Source organism: Anguilla rostrata, chromosome 13 (assembly GCF_018555375.3).
Source record: "Anguilla rostrata isolate EN2019 chromosome 13, ASM1855537v3, whole genome shotgun sequence".
NCBI lineage: Eukaryota > Metazoa > Chordata > Actinopteri > Anguilliformes > Anguillidae > Anguilla > Anguilla rostrata.
In genome coordinates this window covers 24263965-24279173 of record NC_057945.1, presented here as the reverse complement: position 1 = coordinate 24279173, position 15209 = coordinate 24263965, and positions in this window count along the sequence as shown.

Sequence of the window (15209 nt, the reverse complement as noted above, 5' to 3'; positions counted from 1 at the left end):
TAAAATAAAAGAGTAGATTGTAAAAATTTGCTATGAAATGACAGCTAAGTCAAGTGAATTGTAGAGTCACCGTTTATATCATGGTACGCAGCTGTGTGCCCAGTTTAATTTTATTTTCCATGGTGGCAGTGAATAAGTCATGTATTGCTGGTCCTTAATAGGGTAGGTGGGATGGGCTTTCTTATTGCTTGCGTCCTGTCTTTATAATTTATGACTGTTCCCTGGAGGCTGATCATTTGGGTGTTATCTGAGTGGGGCAGGGGTCTGTCTGCATTAATTGTTGTCCCTGCAAATAGACCACAACTAGTCCTGATCGAGGAGGTGCACTGATCCCGTTGCAAAAGAATGTCATAATTTTTCTTACCTGCTTTTTTTCCACAATACACCTGGTTTCATTTCATTGAGTGAGACAAAGAGATTTTGTAGATAGATCCATTAAACAGACAAACAACACCGTATGTCCAATTTGTGATACAATATTTAACATGCAACTGTCTAAGCATTAAATGGAAAAAGTAAAACAAGGTATTGAAAAACTGATATTGAAAGCAGTTTTCATATGTGTTTCATTCCATTATATGAATGTCACACTGACTACACACACTGCACCCTCCCATGTTCAGTTTTTAATTATTATACTTTATATGGTTGTATTCCTTTTAACAGTTAAAAAGTGTTGCTTACCTGAAATGTAGCTCAGAGTTTTCAATTCCTAGGGAAGACTGGACTGTAGTCACCCCTAATGAGATAAATTACTGATTGTTCAACATTGGCAGTAACCATCAAACTTTGTCTCTATCTCTAGCCTGCCCCCCAACCCCCCCCCCCCCTGCTTCCAGCCATGAGTCCCAGGATCTGTGGGATGCAAGCTGACTCCAGCCTTACTTCCTGTGATAGAAATAGGCAGAACTGTGTCCCCTGGGTGTATCTATAGGTGAGTGTCCATGCGTCTGGGGTTTTCTTGCTCACACAATAGGGGCCCCTGCAGGTTGACCTGGTATGACTGCAGCAGCCACAATGGAGAGCTGAACAAACACAGAGAGAAATTATGAACCCTGTGCAGGACACACACAAACGCACACATATACATTCACATGCATGAACATTTTCACCCATATGCATTTACATGTGCATACACAGACACGCATATCTACATGTACACAGACACACACACACACACACACACAAACACATACATGCAAGATGAACGCTTAAATAGTTCTCTGAATGCTTGCTCTCCCCTCTGTGTTTAATTATAAAGAAGAGGTACCAGCACTACCCACAATTTTGGGTGTCCTGCCATCTCCAATATATGCTTCTGATAAATCAAATCCTGGCCGAGTGTGTGAGCCAGTGTCATTTTATTTACACAACACCCGAGTAATGGGCGGCCCCAGGGGCCCACCAGGGGCATGTGGCTGGGTGAGTCCTCACTGTGGAAATGGGGCTGACAGCATTTGTGCAGACAGGGTGCAGGACAATACAGCCAGTGTGCACAGCCAGTTGGACAACTCGCTCGGACTGGAGCGCACTGTCACAAAGCACACAGAAACGTACATGCACACACGTACGCACCCACTCACACACTTTCTGTCATCCTCAAACCCAAGAGTTAACTCACCCCACACTTTTCTGAGCAGAAGCTCAGCTCTCTCTCACACACGCCTGCAGTGACTCCACAAGGAGAATCATGGTGCTTATTCTGCATAAGGACCAGTTTGTGCTACATTAGGATATGGAACTTGAGAGTTGTGGATCAGAGTGAGCTCTGGTGAATTCCAGCCGTGGTTTATCTGAATGTAGCCCTCTGAGACTGAGCATGGCACCCATGGTATAGAAACCATTCCTCTTAATTAAACAGTAATAAAACAAACATTTCTTAACATATCTTCAGCCTGTAAAATGTGTTTAAAAGCTAAAAATTTTCACCAAGTCATCAATCACATTGCCCCATTACTCTGGTAAACAGAGGCTGGTGTATCCAGATTCAAACAAGGATTGGATTTACCAGAAATCTCCCTATGGAAACTCTAAAGTGAAAAAGAACTCCTTCCATTCTTTGGTCGGTAACTTTGATGGACAACATCATGGGCCCAATCAGTCCTGCAGCGACACGTTTTTATTTGACCATGTTTCTAGAACAGTCGGGTATTGAGGTATTCTATTACATAAGACAGAAAACACCTCCTTCCTCTCTCTAGAGAGACAATATTGTTATGATTATGTCACTATCATTTTTGTGACAGTTCCGGAATATAATATTTATTAATTGTTAACTCTAACGCCTGGCAGTTTGGTTTTCTGATTTGGTCTGCTTGGAATTATGTAAGTATTTTATATTTTGTGAGATGTGTGATATAGTTTTTTTATTGTTTTCTCATGCTTAAGACCTTGGTGTGACAGAAACTTTAAAACAATTCTTGTTACAAATTTTGTGTTGTCTGTGTGTTAAAATTGAGTTGTTATTAGAAGAATGTTATTTGTCATGTTGAAAAATTGCAATGACACAATTCCACATTCAACAGTCAATACATTACATAGTACATAATATGACATACAATCAAGACATTTGACATTTGGTTCTAAGAGAGGAGGAAAATGAGAGCCTGACTTTTGGCATCCTCTTAATTTAGATATTGTGATTATTTTTTGAGTTCATATTTTGCTATATTTTTACCATTGACCCGGACCAATCAAAGAGAAAGAGTGAGACAGACAGACAGAGCCCTGGAGCTCTTGTGCAGCCAGTGTGGTCTGTTACTCTAATGCCAGTGTCTGTTCATGGGGGAGCTACTTCATGCAGCCTATGGCTTCCCTCAGTCATTAAATGTGTGTGTGTGTGTGTGTGTGTATGTGTGCAGATGTACATGTGAGTGTGAGCATGTGGGCGCATGTGCGTGTATGTGTGTGTGGTATGTATATGTGTATGCCTGTGTGTGTTATGATTTCCAAGCTGTGACTGACAGCCACCCGCGATGGACTGGCTAGTTGGGAGGTGGCGTGTGGGAGTGAATTAGAGCCATATGTTTCATGGCCTCCAACAAAGAAATAGACAGACATGTGAGAGACACAGGCTGTATGAGATGCACAAAGGCCCCAACAAGTCATGAACAGGCACATAAGAACATAGGCCATCCTGCCCATCCAAAGTAGGCTCAACATTGTTGTCTACTGTCTAGAGAGTAACCTGACATTGTCTCTCTCCTGATCTTGAACAACCCAAAGGTTTCTGCTTCTACTGCATGATCTGGCAAGCTATTTCATGTATTAACAACTCCCTGTGTTGAGGGCAAATACCATCCATACCATGCTGAAGGGCAGCACACAACTGTGTACGTCAGCCACTTATGATGCATGTTCGTCTGACTCAGCAACTTTGCAGCTCAACTGGTGAACTGAGGCACTGAGGCTAGTAGGGGTATGCAGAGACAGCACTATCTGTATCTATATCTGTATCTGTTCAAATAACACAATTTTCTGTATCTGTATCTGAATCAAACAAGCTGTCGATTTCATAAGAGTACGTGGATAGTGCTGGAAGGGTACACAGAAATGGAAGTTCAAAGCAAGGTTTTTACCACACTGTGAAAGATAAGGCATCAGTGAGAGGAAATTGACTGGTGAAGAGCAGTTTTCAGATGTGAAAACTGCTTCTGACAGTCCAACTAAATTTAACCTGCCAACACTGTTAATTAATAAATGCATCTGTCATTGACTTATTTTCATTATTCCACTCACTAAGATAGACCTAGGACTCAGTTATAGAGACATGTATTTCCTCTGCAATTTTATCATAGAAAAGTGTGATTTTTTTCTTTTTATTGCTCACTTTTTGTGCAAATCACACGTTTTCCACAAAGAGAAAATCTTCTGAATATCATTGGCCAAATTTTAGAAGAAAAAATATCTATTTACAAATTAGCACGCGTTTCTAATCTCCCTGATGAATGCAGAATGTCTAACTTTGAGGGTGTGTGTGTGTGTCTAGGTGTGCATGTGTATTTGTGCATCAAAGAGGCAAGTGGAGAAATAAAGAAGCAATAAAGGATAGAGGAAATTGGAATGTCATCCAACAAAACTGGTGATTCTATACTGTGAAATATTATTAATGGTTACATAATTGCATATTTAGAGCAAATGGTATGAATGATGTCATTTTTTTGTCAGATGGATGTTTGAGAAGAAGAGTGGCACTGTTGTGGGCTGTGGCGCTTGCTGAAGACAACTACATTTGGAGGGAATCTGAAGGAGAGAAATGGAGGAGGCTGCAACAAGAGGGCAAACAGAGAGGCTAAGGTGTTGACATAGGCGTGTAGATGTCGGCAAGACTGGTGGAGGCACTCTGGTAGCCTATGAAGAGCGAGAGAGAGAGACAGAGAGAGAGCTAGAGAGAGAGACAGAGCAAGATATGAGCAGTTGTTACTGGTTCTTATGTAGAAGCTGCGGTATTTTCTTTTTCACTCATTGCGTGTTTTGGTAGCTGTTATTGCCATGGTTTTCAGATGCCTATCTGCACAATGATTAGTCTGGTTAGATAAGGGCTACAGGATGCCAGTGTTGCAACATCTCGCAGAACAGGCAGGACTGTTTCTCATACCAGCAATACTAGTGTGATCTCTGAAAAATCTCTGTCTAAAACAGGACTGACACTGCTCAGCATCTGTAGGACTCATGCAAGCCTATTCTGTTCAGCTGGGATAGGGTAACAGGGAGGAAGTGTGTGGTGTAGGTCTTTGGGAAGGGCAAATGATTGCAGACAATGTGGCACTCTCAATAGGATCACCAATAAAACCCCCTTTCAGAACTCTTTTTAACACATATCTTCTTACTTTCCTCAATTGGACAGAATGCTGCCTGTACACTGCTCAGAAAATGGACAGCAAATATCCTAATTTATTCTTGTGGAAATACAAATTAAAAAGTGAAAAATACTTTGTGCTTTTTACTTTTCAATTTTGTATGTCTGATATTTCTGCTAGTATAAAAAGGATATTTGGTCTATTTTGTGCAGACAGCATTCTTTTTTCTTGAATAGTATCCAAAGCCAGCTTTGTGCACCCGTACCCATTGTTCTATGCACATCTACAGGTATAGCTTAAATACAGCAGTTTCCCACTCTTTTCTGGCCATACTACCTTATTAATTCTCATTGGGTACTTAGTCATTCTCTTATATTGAGAAAAAGGGCTTTGAATGTGAGAAGGCATTACACATGGAGATGACAGAGCATATAGACATTTCATTTTGAAGGAAAGCATAATGATCTGGGAGACCAGGTAGTGCAGTCTGTACCCATATACCAATTCCTCCAGCGGCTTGCAGTTTGATTCCTTGCCATAGTACTTTTAGTACTGTCATTCTCTCACTATCTATTGCTGGGCTGGATTCAGTCAAAAACACTTAAACTGTATGAGGGCGTATGCAATTCAATCAAAGCCTCTGAACTAATCCAGCATTGTACTGTATCTATGCAAGGGCTACTTTGCTCACACTATCCCAAGCTCGCTGGCTCTTTGAAACAAGCTTCTGCCTTTCAGCCTGGGCACCGCAGTTTTCAGGCCACATCTTCTCCTGTTTTTTGGATTTTTCTGTCTTTATCGCTAATAAAAGAAAATATTATGGTTGATTGAATCTGCAAAAAATGTATGTCTGGTTTTATTGAATTGCATATGTTTCAAACCGGCATGTGCCCTTAAAAGTGTATTTGATTGAATCAATGCTTTCAATGCTCTGCTTTTCCCCTGCCTGGATGAAGTAAAAAAAAATAAGGAGTGCAGACTGTCCACTGTCCTGTAAAAATAATAAAAATAATATGTTACAGGCCTGTGAGGACAAGCCTAATTTGTGAAAATGCATGTATGATCACACTAGTTGTTGTGTAGTGTTCCTTTTAAAGAGCTGAACAGTATATGTAGCTTCCGTGCTGGTCTGTTGGATGCTGTACAGTGTTTTAGATGGTATTCTACACTGATCAATCATAAATTTTAAAATGGCATGAAATCACACTAAGTGGGTCAATTGTGCAGACACTTTATTGAAAAGAGGGTGTGGGTGTTCAGATTCCTAATTAAGACTGCTGGTTTCGTCAGGGTGACACCCGACATCTGTAACCTCCTTAACCTTTCTCTGACACAAACTGTACAGCTGTTCTCCGAAGGGTTGCCCATTGTAGCACTTAATCTCAAGCATGAGTTCATATGGCAGCCATTTTGGCTCCTATGTTTGTTTGTTTGCAGTTAAGAAATGCATGACACTCCTCTCTTAGCTACAACTGGAGCGCGAATGCTCCTGAAGTGGAACAGACACTGGGGAGACAGTGGAGGCCATGAGGGCAACCGGGCTCAGACACAACAAATACCAGCACAGCCTGCATACAACTGGCCCGGGGTGTCTGGGAACGCTACTGCTTGGCGACATGCTGTTCAGCTTGAGCGTCAAGCCAAAGGGAATGGTAATGAGGCCTAGCAGTCTGTCTCCTGGGCCACAGAGTAGCTGCAGACATGATAAGCCTTCATTGCTCTATGTCTTCAGAATTCATTCATTCCATGTTCAATGTGGGAAAACAACTACTTTGGTTTGCACAATCAGGGCATTTATTGTAAGGCTTTTCTCCCTTACACACTTTGTACCATGCCCTCTCTTTAAACTTATGGAGGCCTTCCCAGTCCATGTAGTATTTAAATGGGTACAGCAGTTCAATCACACATCTCAAATTTATCTTGATGTTTTTCACAAAGACTGTCCATCATTTTTTCACAGACTAGAAACAGGACTGGAAGCAGATGTAGGTTGGCAGAACAGCCTGCTATGAGAACAAATCTGGTTTTCTTATGACCTGAGCAGATGCCTACTTTCAGTTTTACTACAGTTCTGGGTGTGCTACATTTCTGGATCTGGGGAGAAGGCAGACCATCATACTGTGCCTAGTTCAGCCAAGCTGTACAGTTGGTGCTGACTGTAGTGTAAAAGTGCTACAGAGTTTTATACGAGCCGACCTGGGTCTGGGGTCCAGCACTATAATGTAAAGGCCATTAGGCATACATATCCAAGGCCAGTAGACATGCTGCTGGCTGGACATCTTTCCCACTGGGGTTTAATGGACCGATCCAGTGACACACACTGTACGTGCCCGCCTCTTGGCACCTTCCTTGGCCTAGATTCACCCACTCAGGTTACCTGCCAGGGGAGAGCTGCAGACCATTGTCAGCAGCAGAACAGGATAGCAGGGCATCTCAACGCCCAGTCCCTCGAGCCCTTGAGCTCACACTGAGAGAGTAAGTCCCCTTGCGCTCACACTGAGAGAGTAAGTCCCCTTGCACTCACACTGAGAGAGCGAGTCCCGTTCAGCTCACATTGAGAGAGTGAGTCCCCTTGAGCTCACACTGACAGAGAGTCCCCTTGCACTCACACTGAGAGAGTAAGTCCCCTTGCACTCACACTGAGAGAGCGAGTCCCCTTGCGTTCACACTGAGAGAGCGAGTCCCCTTGCGTTCACACTGAGAGAGCGAGTCCCCTTGCACTCACACTGAGAGAGCGAGTCCCCTTGCGTTCACACTGCGAGAGCGAGTCCCCTTCAGCTCACATTGAGAGAGTGAGTCCCCTTGAGCTCACACTGAGAGAGTAAATCCCCTTGCGCTCACACTGAACACGGCTTGTTAACTCTCACCCTACTTCATAAATAGGAGTTTTCTCTCTGCTACTGTGGATAGCATAAAAAGGGCCAGTTGGGTGGAGATGGAGGGATGAATTTGTGTGCTTCCAGCAAAAGGAAATGGAGGGCTGTACTCCATTTGAAAGTAACACCATCCTACAGTGCCTGTCTGCAATTCCTGTCCTATCACTGTGCACTTGAAAGCATTGTACACTCCTTTTTTCTTTTTGGTTTCTTCATCAAAAGCCAGTGGGTATCATTTTAAACAGCAATACTTCCTGTTTTATGTGACTGTAAACGTTCTTAAAACACAGCCTTCACATAACAACGTTACAATAAAGAACAGATCCAGAGCAGTGATAGAAGGGCACAGGCAGCAATGATAATTCATGTGTGTTCTTATATACTCAGAGCAGCATCAACACAGGTGTTTTTTTATTATTATATATATATCCCAGGCACACAGGCACTAGATAAGCTGTTCTGAGGCTCTCTGGGATATAGATACTAGTTTTTGACCCTTTAGCAAAAATAGCAGTCATAAAGAAATTTCTTACTAATATGTTTCTTGATAGCTTTTTTCACCTTTTTAATTTAAGAAAGTGTCATTCCTCAGTTGTTCATTTCTTTACACTCAGTTATGTATAATACAATGGTTGTTCCTGTTGTTGTTACAGTACCTTTATGTGCATTATGACATTGGATTTAATTAAATTAATGTAACAATTACAAACGCATATGTGATCAGCTTTCATTTAAAGCCAGTTATATTCTGTTTGTTTTAGTAAAGAAAAATATTTTATGTCAGTCCCAAGCTTAACACTCCTCTACTAACGGCTGACTTAATTTAAGCTGGCAAGTTTCTGAATTGGAAAGCTGCTGTACTAGCCAGAAGAGGCTTGTAGTGTTTATGGACTAACTTGATAGTTTTTATTAATTACTTTCTGTAAGTCAACAGCTGACAGTAATGGAAACAGAGATACAATTAGACTGGAGTAGAAATCACCTGTATATGTGCTGCTGTAGTTCATTGTACTTTAGGTGCTGGGCTTTATGCTGCTGTTTTAGCAGTGCCTTGTTCTCTCCATTATGAAACCACAAAAAGAAGCAATGAATTTAGCTCTTAACCACTACCAATAATATGAAACCACCCCTTTATCTATTGCACTCTTTCTTTCTATCTTTCACTTCTCTGTGCCTTCTGAGAATATTTCACCTTAGAACTTTCTTTCTTCTATCTGCCTATCTTTTCATCACTTCCCCTTTAACATGACCCCCCACCCCATTACTCAGAATTATTATTATTATTTATTTTTTTTTTTAATTATTTTTTTTTTTGGGGGGGTGGGGGGGGGGGTGGGGGGTCTCCATAAGTGTTTCCTGTAAAAGGCTTTCGCTTCCTGTTTTTTATACTTGGGAAAGTCTGGGTTCAGTGAAGCTAAAATTCAGCTGTAGTAAGGTGGAGCCTAATAGTAAGTGGGTGGCTTGTGGGATGAGGCATGAAAATAGGTGTATTCTCTGGGTCAAGGGTGATCTACAGGTCAATTTGGAAAATATTTCCTTTGGTACTAACAGTGACACAGGTGTAGGGCTCTTGCCCAGAGACCCACGAGGGCATCTCCAGTACCAGTAAAGTAAACTACAGAACACTGAAACCAATCCTCTGTATAGCTGATTATTCAATTCATACTGTTTTTATGTGTTTATTGATAGATAGACAAAAACAGGTAGTGAGCAAACAAAATTGAGAAATGAATGTAATCACTTATTAGTGTGTTAGCCTAACAGAATTTTTATTTTAATTGCTCATTATTGGCCCAGATTGTTATTAGTTATTAGTATACATTTAACCAGTGGTTTAAAAGTCCATAATTTTTTTACCTAATCATGCCAAGTAATTTCTTTAGTTTTAGATTTATTTGTTTGTAATCATCTCTTGACCTATAAATATCAACAACTCTTTGTCTTGTTTCTTCTGGGAGTTCTTTGCCTTTCACAATGGTGATGGATAACACAACGTTTTTTTATTTGTTAACTATTTTTTATATCCCCGTGAAACTAGAAGCCATGGGAGGCCACAAGTTTGATATTAAGATTAAAAGGACCATGTTCATGCAGATATGTTTTGTTGCATTTTATTTAAAAGAATAAAGCGATATGAATAATTGTGACATAAATCGTAATAAATAAATAAATAAATAAATACTATATAATTTTCTCTTTCTTAAACACACAATACAGGTCATTGCCTACAGTATATTACAGATTCATTGCTTAGATTCTGAATTGTATGTTCAAATTATCACTAGACTGTCTCTGTTTCCTGTCAGCCTTGGTTCTTTGACATGAGTCGGGAATTTATTTGTTTCTGGATGCTTGTGCACTCAGCTGCTAGTTTTTACGAGAACTGCAACTTTCTTTTACATTAATGGGTTAGGAAATGTGTCATGCCCCTTTCCCCTGCGTTTGCATTCCTCGAAATGCTCTCCTGAAAATGCTCTACAAATGAAATTTAAAAAGTGGTTTTATAATGAGTGGCCATGGAATGAGATGACACATTGAAGGCAATGTGACCACCTGTCGCCAGAAGGACTCAGTTCATATGTTCCCACATTGTAAGTGGGTCTCTGTCATGTTCCCACACTGCTGCCCTGGCCACAGTACAGCCATTAACCAGAGGCTTGTTGGTGCAACAGCATGGCTGCAAGCTTTCTGTTTGTTTGATTGTGAATGTGTGTTGCGGTGCTTGTGGTTTGATGTGACAAATGTGTGGGCAGGCTAGACCAGGTGCTGGCAGCATATGTGTGTATGTGTGTGTGTCAGTGGTCTGCTGTGTTCTTCCCCCACCCTTCAGAACTGCTAAAACTGCACCCCTCCATTTTGATGCTGTACTCTCAAGGGACTGCATTTCTATGAATCTGGCGCCTGCTGAAAGGAGAAGTATGTCAAGACTAGCTCTACCGCTTTGACTTTGACTGTTGTTGGGGGCTCATTTCGCAAGGCATTTAAGAGCACAAGTATCCTATAGCCAGGAAGAATGGGGGCCTGCGGTTGCCATTGAACTCTGAGGAGAATCAGGCTCATTCATGACTCGAGGGGGATTGTTTATCATGAAGCTATTTTTTGAAGGTTTCGGCTTTTTTGTTGCTATGTTCACTGCACAACTCCAGCTAATTGAAGCAATAACTATGCCCTTCCCTTGCTTACTCACTCCTTCACTCTGTCCATCACTCATTCACTCACTGTGCTCTCTCCCTCTTTTACAGATATATTCTCTCACTCACTAACTTGCTCACTTTCTACAGCCAAATTCAGGGCTTGCAATCTTCCCTGTCATCTCAGAGTCCATAAGTTGTATCCATCATCACAGGCAATCTCTGTGACTGGAGAAAATGATTCTGACCTGACATCCCCCTGCTCCTGTGAGTCGTGGCACAGTTTCGCTCTGCGGGTTGCCAGGTGTCATGTTCTCAGTCTTGCTCGTTGCTGTGTAAAAGAGCATGTCAATAACATTCAAATCCCTCTGAGTAGCGTGTACCACTGTGGATTTCAGGGGCATTTCTGATTTTCTTTCCACCTCAGATGCTCAATGCCTATTTAAATGAAGCTAGTACAGCATGTGGACAGGTGACCAAATTACATGTGATCACTGAATCGTCCATGGTAGATATATTACCAGTAAATAAAAAAATATGTCCTTCATTTTACAACCTTTTATATGGCTTATAAGTATAGTCAATGTTCATGTCTGCACCCCTTCTGCAAAGGATTGGGGGGGCTCATTCTGCGGAACAGTGCAGGTCTAGCCCATAAAATGGCTCCTCTCAGAGTTCTGGAGCCTGTAACCCCGCCCCCTCTCTGCCACACACATACAAACACACATACACATCACAGAGACCTGGGGCTGAACTTCATTCTCTTTTTCTTTCATCTTTTATTATCATCTCCCCAGCTCTGCTCTGCCTGGTGAATGCTCACGTTCTGTTTGATTCCATTAATTTAATTTGCAGGAAAAACAAATGGAGAGGCGAGGAGAGGAGAGGGGAGGAGAGGAGAGGAGAGGAGAGGAGAGGAGAGGAGAGGAGAGGAGAGGGGAGGAGGGGGGTAAGGAGGTCTGCAGGCCCTGGGCCTGTAAAGCTCTCAGGAAGCTGATTAATGGGACCCCAACATAGGCTCTTTTTTAAAGATCTCACCCGTGAGTCTGCTGCTTCACCTCTCTTTATTTTCATGTGTTTTCATGATCGGAGTCTTTCTGTCCCATTGTATAAACGATACACATTGCATGCAGTCCAGTACCATGCCAATCTATGTTATGGCATGCAGCATGTGCTTCTGGGGTCACAATGGTTGGGAAGAACAGAACTCCCATAATTCTCAAGGGGTGGGGGGGGGGGGGGTTACCCATGATGTGTATGGGGTGCTTTTCTTAAACTTTTTTCTTAAACGTGGGATCCCAAAGTTTCTACCCAGAAAGGGAACCTGTAGGGCATAGATTTATTTTGTCATCGTGACCCCAAAGTTGCATCAAGTCCCACTGGGCCCATTCTGGTCTAACTCATGACTGCATGCTGACTGAGTTTCGGCATGATGCAGGAAAGAGATTTGCATTTCATTGAGCAGAAATGATCAGTGTTTCCTGACTTCATGTGGTGGATTAAGGGAAGAAAGAAAGCAGCATGCATGAATGGTTTTATTTAGGAGCTTTCTCCTCTTTATTGTGCTCTGCAATCACTGTTGTATTGCTCTCTACTGAAGCTCCAGCCAGGGTGAAAACTCTCCAAATAAAATGTACAGAGATTAAACATATTTCATTTTTCCTCAATTTATTAATTGTCGCCCCGTAGTGTTTGAGCACGTATGCGTATGTGCTTGTTAAAATGCATTTGGTTAGGTGCCATCCTATATTCTCTTAAAATGACTAAAATTCTGTTTTAAAAATATGATTTTTAGATAACAATGAACACAGAAGCCTGCCCAGATTAACCCTCCCGTCCCCTGGGAGACACAATCGGCAGTTGGCAATTGTGCATTGCCCTATGGAGCTATGAGCCACCGTTGGCGCTGGCATGGTCTGGATTTGATCCAAGGCCATGATGCTCTTTCTTTCCCGCCAGTGTGGTTCTTTAACCGAACGAGCCACCAAGCAGTCCAAAAATGAGATGTTTAAACGTGTTATTTTTAACATTTCAGTTAAAAGTCTTTTGGAATGTTTTGGTAATGCACAAGTGTAAGGATATACGTAATAATACATGATTACTATCAACAGGAATTTGACCCTAACTAGACCACACATATACTGTCTGTATATGCTGTCTGGATATTTTATCTGATGCAGTCCAGGGTAAGCACTCCTTAAGCATACAAAAACATTGATGCATCTCCAGAAGGGATTTGAACCTGCCAGCCTCTGGTAACAGTCAACATCCCTGACTCTATCACCTCATGTAGTGAGATGCAGGTGAAGAGACACGTGTCACAGTGTAGAGATCCTCCCAGTGGCTCATGACCGGCAGACAGAGCGGCCCACACTCCTGGGGCCTTTTTTCCACACTCTCTTCCCGCCCCTATGATGTTTGTGGGGGGCTTTTTTATTTCTGTGGAAGTCTTTTTGTTCCTTGTGAAGGCTTCATTGTAGTTCGCTGCCCATTTTGTGCTCTTGGGGCAAAGCCAAAAGAGCAAAAGAAAACTCCCATTGGCTCCTGTCAGCGACACGGTCACTCCAACCTGCTAAGTCTCTCTAGCCGTCTGCAGAGAGGCTGCTCCTGCCTTTTCCCTGGGCTTGTCATGCTCATACCATAATCTTCAGGGATCGACTGCAGGAAAACACTGCTCTGGTGCGGCACAGCCTGTTCTAATGGGCCCTAATGTGCTGTTCTCATTAGCTGTTGGCCCTGGCGATGATTTCCTCAGTTCCTCAATTTGTTAAACCGTTAGAAAATAAAGAGCCAAAGGCTGTTTCCTGGAGCCCTCAGCTGTGAACGCATCTGTGTGAAGCTTCCAACCTGCCCCCACACATGTTTGCTCACGGGTCGCCTGATTGCCTTTCCTTCCTGTTTCTTTCCCACTAAAGACCCAATGTCCTTCCCCTCACTCCACTTAGCATTTCTGGGCAATGGAAAGATGCATGCTGGGAAGGAGAGGGTTAAGAATGTTGAAAACAATCCAAGTACAAAAAGAGACTGTGTGTGTGTGTATCAGATGCTTTGACTGCATCTGATACAGCCTTGGTCTAAGTCACAAGAAGGTAAACCCTGCAGTGCACCAATAATATTACAACACCAACATCACCTCAGCTGTGTCCCTGTGCCAAGAGGCAGCAGGTGTGTGAGAGAGAAGGTGACTGTGGAGGTCAGCATTGCTTCCCTCCACATATAGACACTGCTGCGAAAATCCACAAGTAAAGAAAGGACCTCACATCTGGACCCAGGTTTTAGGAGAATGGCCACCACCACAAAAGAACCCAAATTGGATGAAAGATGACTGGTAGATGAGTGGGAGGTAGTATTACCTTTTTTATGTAGCCCAACCTTAAGCCAGGGAAGCTCACACAGGTGACATTGTCTGCAGTGTTATGGATGGGTGCATGCTGCACTGCATCACCTCTGGTTAAGTACCTCGCTTGCAGTGCAATAGCACTGTCCTGTCTTAGATTTGAAACTGCAGCCTTTTGGTCCCAAGCCCAGTTTCTTAACATGGAGCATCCCAAATTTTCTCATGTCAAACACCCCTTTGTACAGACTCCAGGAGGTTCCTGCCCCCAGTTTGGCAACCCATTTCTGTCTTAATCAAATCAAAGCTGCTACAGGGCAAATGTGCCCTTTGGAAGAGACCTTTTTGAATGGCCTTTTGAGTTTGTTAATGAAGAGATTTAATGACTGGACAGATTGCAATGTAATCACAGGTACATATACAAAATGTTATGCCATGGCATAAATCCCATATCTAGTAGAGAGACATACAATGTAATGCATGGATTTTTCTCTGTGGTGAGGAAAACTGTAATTACAGACCACAGATGTGATGTGCTTGCTAAAGAAAATACACCAATTGGGCCTCTTAGCTCAAGATTTAATAATACTGAGCTATTTAATTTGCAGGCAAAATAATTGTCTCACAGACTATTTACAATCAATATAGCATGTAATGCTATTTGTATTTTGAATGAGCTTTCACCTTTGAGAGCTTTGCTGAATAGCTGTGAGTTTCAGTCCAAACAGTTTTCTGATGTATGCATATGAATGGTTTCATGCAAATTATGTACAAGTGTACAACACAAAACCACGGTATGCCGTACCACACACAGAGAACTGATTTTTAGGAAATCAGAAAGTAAAGAGGGCAATGTATTTTAGTGCTGAGGCCACGTTTGGGTGAAGACAATGAGCTGACACCCTCCTTACAACCACACCAAAAAATCCCCATGTGGTGCGGGGAACTCTGTAATGTGTATCGAACCCTGGGAGACATCGCTGTCCCTTAAACTGCTGTGTAACCAAAAGCATCGCTGCATCGCAGTCTTTGCATTTCACAGAAACAAAATAATTCAGATTAACCTGTT